We start from the raw sequence: 6,000 nt of genomic DNA, 5'->3' as shown, positions 1-6,000 counted from the left end.
CGGGCAGAGCCTGGAACAAGTGTAACGTGGAGCTGTGATGAAAAATTTCTCTTACGGATGATCACTTTTGCTTATTTCTTTCTTATTCATACATGATGGAGTGTGTATTTCACTTCATGCTAACTAAGTGGGCACTTGTATCATTATGCACCAACCAACAGTGGACCCCTGTCATTCCATATAAACCAAGTGTGGACCTTTTTTTTTCTGCAATGCAAAACAATAAGTAAAATGCATCCCTATTAATATAGATATAGAATGCAAGTACATTAAAATTGATTGAAACCATGTGCTGTTAAAAAGTAGAAGAGTGACAATAGGTGGCCACCACAGAGCTTCATCTATATGGGACATTAGGTGACTACAGAATAACACTTTGTGGCTCTGGGCCATCAGACCATGTTGAATCCTGAGTTTAGTTATTTAAAGTAGTTTTCCCATGACAGCAATGCAGTCAAGGAGTATGAAACTTCAGTAAGTCAAAAACTTGACAGATTGTAGAAAGGTGTGTTGCAGTGGTATAACATATTACTTAGTGAGGTTAATCCATCCTCTAGAAGAATTATCCCTTGTATCTCAGACAAACTGATGACCCCCCAGCGCCTCCTTTGTTTTCCCATACATGTTTTATTGTTGAGCCATAAATGTCAATAACTGAAATATTCCCTTAAGTATCTTGATAGGTTGCCATTGAGTTTTCACAGTACACCCCATGTTTTAAAAACAACTACAATGACAACTTCACCAGTGATACTTTAGTTTAAATATGTGTGTTTGTGCGTGTGTGTTGTGTGTATTAATAGTTACAAATGTTTGTATTAAATTTAGATTAAAAATGTATCTTAAAACTTAGCAATTTCTCTCATTTCTGCTTATCCACCCATGCTGGAGTGTGTATGTCGCTCCGTGCTATCTCAGTGGGAGCTTGTGTCATTATGCCCCAACCAACTGTGGACCCCTGTCATTCCATATAAACCAAGTGTGGACCTTTTTCTGTAATGTAAAACAGTAAATAAAATACATCCTCATAAATACAGATTCATGATGCAAGTACATTAAATGTGACCTAAAACCCTGAGTTTTAATTCAAATATTTTTCCTATAACAACAATGCAGTCAAGGAGTATAAAACTCTTGTAGGGGAAAAATTAATAGACTGTAGATATGTGTGTTGCAGTAGTACACCCTACATTTAAAAATAATTACAACATTATTGGTGCTACTTTATTAGAAATGTTTGTGTTAAGTTTTGATGAAATATTTCTCTTACGGATGATCACTTTTGCTTATTTCTTTCTTATTCATACATGATGGAGTGTGTATTTCACTTCATGCTAACTAAGTGGGCACTTGTATCATTATGCACCAACCAACAGTGGACCCCTGTCATTCCATATAAACCAAGTGTGGACCTTTTTCTGTAATGTAAAACAGTAAATAAAATACATCCTCATAAATACAGATTCATGATGCAAGTACATTAAATGTGACCTAAAACCCTCAGTTTTAATTCAAATATTTTTCCTATAACAACAATGCAGTCAAGGAGTATAAAACTCTTGTAGGGGAAAAATTAATAGACTGTAGATATGTGTGTTGCAGTAGTACACCCTACATTTAAAAATAATTACAACATTATTGGTGCTACTTTATTAGAAATGTTTGTGTTAAGTTTTGATGAAAAATTTCTCTTACGGATGATCACTTTTGCTTATTTCTTTCTTATTCATACATGATGGAGTGTGTATTTCACTTCATGCTAACTAAGTGGGCACTTGTATCATTATGCACCAACCAACAGTGGACCCCTGTCATTCCATATAAACCAAGTGTGGACCTTTTTTTTCTGCAATGCAAAACAATAAGTAAAATGCATCCCTATTAATATAGATATAGAATGCAAGTACATTAAAATTAATTTAAAAAAAATTAATAGACTGTAGATATGTGTGTTGCAGTAGTACACCCTACATTTAAAAATAATGACAACATTATTGGTGCTACTTTATTAGAAATGTTTGTGTTAAGTTTTGATGAAAAACATTATCTTAAGAATGATCACATTTGCTTATTTCTTTCTTATTCATACATATTACATATTAATGTATTTCCTATTACTGTAATTGGTTGAAACCAGATGTATTGAGCATTTTGACTATTTAAAATTGAGATGATAGTAGGTCCCCTCTTGGACTGCTAAGAATGACAGAGGCAACACATTTATGGATGAGTAAAGACAGACAAGCAAATTATCTTTGTTAAGAAAAAAGGAATTCATTAATTAAAGCTGGTTTTAAGTAAATGTTGTTGCTTATACTGCAGAACTTGATATTAGTGCATGCAGCCATGTTACTTCTGAATTTCATGCAATTCAATAAAAAATATTTACTCTCAAATGTGGCCATGATTATTTATATAAAGTCTCTGTAATACAAATTTGTATTACAGAGACTTTAAAATAAGTAATGATAACTCTAAAGTTATATTATCCATTCTTGAAAGAAACTGAGAAAGTCATCACAAAGACTCATTAGGTGAATGGGTCGTTTGGTGAATGAATGGGTGCAGACAGCTCCACTGCAGTATGTGGAGGTCCACTCTTTGATAGGTAAATGTCGCTCAGAGATCCAAGTCCCCTCTTGGCAATTTCTTTAAAAATAATTAAAAGTCACATTTTCAGTAATATTATGGTAAAACACCTTAAAAGTCAATTTTATATTCCATTTTTGGTTTTTCAAAATAAGCAGAAACATAAGACCCCTCTTGGCAGCTTGGCCTGACAGGTCCCCTCTTACCCCTATTGGTGTGTATGTGTGTGTGTGTGTGTGTGTTTTATTTACATTGTAGGGAAGAGAAGAACGAGGAGACGAGTTGGTTCAGTTTGATGCAGCATGTCGCTGGCATAATTTCTTTCTTTCTCCCTATCTATTCTATCTATTACTCAAAGACAGAATGTTATTCCAAATGGACAATATTAGTGAAAAAAAAATGCACAAAAAGTTTTATAAGTTATTTGAACGGTCCAATGCTGTCAAACTAATAATACATTTAAAAAAAAAAAAGATGCAGTGACAGCTGCCTACGGCAACTCCACTTGGACAAAATTCATTAGCGCACTGCACTGATTTGCTTACAAGTTTATCACGTATTCACACCGTGATAAACACCAGTCACCACGGCGACAGGCTGGACCCTCGGTCACACACCGACAACCACACACACAAACACACAGCAGCAATCTGATGTAAACATCCGTATTAACTGTAATAGCGCCATCACCATAAAATAAGACGGTAAATGATCATCACATCTCTAATCTGAGTCTCGAGCTGAGCAGAGGAACAGCTGATCAAACCTCTAAGAAATGTTTCTTACCTTCACTGGTGACGTCCAAATCAGTCAGCAGCAGCAGTCATCAAGCTCCAACAGGTTAATAATCCATTGATATTATTCCCGTTTACATAGCGTTCCTCGCGGCCAGCGTGTTTCATTCATTTGCATTGTGTGAAAAAAAAAGTTTTAGCTAATGTTAGCTAAAGCTTTAGCTAACATTAGCACCAGGAGCTGAGTTGCACCAGGAAGTGACACAAAAAGGAGTGTGTGTTGGTATTTGAACAGGTGATAGTGATACGTTAATATCAATGCAAAACAAATAATAAACGCGGCGGTGCGTGGCGCAGTTCGAATCCCGCATCGGGCAGTCCTTTCCTGCATGTCATTCCCTCTCTCCTGTCTATCTCTACTGTGTGCAATCAAATAAAGACAAAAAGCCAAAAACAAATAAACATCAACAGCTTGACTGTGCACTTGTTTATCAAAATAAGGCGCCGTAAAAATAAAAAACAAAACAAAAAGAAGAGTCCAAGGAATAGAAACCGAGCTCTCCTGCTCAGTATTCTGGTAAGTTCAGTTCAAGAGGATCCAATGTGTGTGTTCTGTGTATCAGTGTTGTTTTCGTTAACGATGACGATGATGAAATATTTTGTTGACGCCCCTTTTTTTCATGACAATAACGAGACGTTGAGGAGATAAATATGGCTCTCTGATGACGAAAACATGACGAGACGTGTGTGAGTTTTCGTTGACGAGACGAGAACGGACGTAAAAGTTAGTGGTAGAGTTGTGTGATCGCCTCTAAATTCCATATTATGGATTGTCGTTACTCTAAGCTTCACATGATTTAGCAACGGCTCTGTCAACATGTAGAGCGACGCTGCTGAGACGAGCCGCGGGCCGCGGTGTGCCCGGTGCTTGTGATCAGAGCGGCAGAGTGCAGCAGACCAGTGATCAGCTCCGGTGACCGCGGCGCTGACCGGTGGATGGTCAGACGTTCACATGCATGACATTTCTGCTTATTGTGCGTGTAATCTGTCAATTAGAATCAACAAGTATCTGCAACGCTGCTGCATCCCATCCTGACATGCAGCACATTCTGCTCAACACAGCTGCCGTCACTCGACCAGAAGATATATGCACGCATTTTAAATATAATCCAGCAGAAAAAAAACTGAATGCACCACGCTACTTACCACTTTATCTGTGTGTAGGCTAATGCATAATCCTTACACCAGACAGTATTTGCCATTGGGTGGAAACATTAGGTGTAAAACGATTCCTTTACTGAATTAATTTGTTAAAAGACTTTTTTTTTTTTTATACTAAAACTAGACGAAAACCTTGTTGAGTTTTCGTCGACTAAAACTATCACATATAGAAATGACTAAAATTGACTAAAACTAATAAGTATTTTCGTCAAAAAGACTAAGACTAAGACTAAATCTAAAATGCCTGCCAAAAACAACACTGCTGAGTATCAATGTCAATTCAGTCTCTTTGTCCTCAGTGTCTTTGTACTATTACTACTACTACTACTACTTCAACCCGGGTAGGTGAGGAGTGTGTGTGTCTTATCTGTTGTCAGAGTGTGAGATTCAGATGATGGAGTCGTCGAGGAAGGTTCTGCAGCTGGCCACACCGCGTCTCCAACTCTCTCTCTGAACCGCTGGGCTGGGCTCGCCATCTCAACCGGCTCTTTCTCTCTATTTCTCGGACAGTAGTTCAGAAAAACCAACCTACACAGAAAATGCACAGTTGTAAGGAACTTAATCTGATTCTGTCTCATCATATTCTCACTTCAAACATATAATATTTCACTAAAAATCAAGGAAATACATTAATACACAATAAATGAATTATTATAAATTAACACAATTAGTTTTAACCATAAATGTAATCAATTATTCATGATTTATCATATCAACAATAGTATTTTTAACAGACACATAAGCCTAATTTATGCATCCTTTTTAACCTCTATTTATCTTGTATCGTCAGTTTTTAACTATTTTAATTCACCTTTTTAATATTAAACTCTCAAACATCAAATTAAATACGGTTTTTATACTCAAAAGTGCAATTTCTTCATCAAAAAATGAAATAAACCACACCTTGAATGGTACTGTTAGCCTTTGCAGTGGAGCAGTTCAGATGGCATAAAAAAATAAACTGCATCTTCTCATTGCAAACCGCATGGAAACTTAGCTTTAGCTTAGTGATTAGCATAGCGATTAGCATAAACTAAGCATAAACAATAGACAAATTCATGGTGAAATAGAGTATAATACTGGTGTTGAAGTAAGCCAATGTAATAACAACAGAGAAGTTTTCTTCATCCTGCTCCTTTTCATTCATGGTGACAATGTGTGTACATTATGTAATGTGCAACCATGTGTAGGATGTATACCATGAATGGAATAAATCAAAATGAATGAATACAGGGTTACTTACCTGATTTTTCATGCTGGTTACAGTTATCTTTTTTTTTTAATTTTCTCTCAAATTCCTGCACTGCAAAAACTCAAAATCTTTCCAAGAATATTTGTCTTATTTCTTGTCAAAATGTCTCATTTCTAGTCAAAACTAAACTCTTTCCACTTTAAATAAGACTCATCACATAAAAATAAACTTGTTTTTAGATAATTTTCACTTGTTTCAAACTAA

The sequence above is a fragment of the Trachurus japonicus genome, unplaced genomic scaffold, assembly GCF_045865225.1.
Source record: "Trachurus japonicus isolate A0001 unplaced genomic scaffold, Traja_1.0 AP031020.1".
Classification (NCBI taxonomy): Eukaryota; Metazoa; Chordata; class Actinopteri; order Carangiformes; family Carangidae; genus Trachurus; species Trachurus japonicus.
This window is presented reverse-complemented; position numbering follows the sequence as displayed.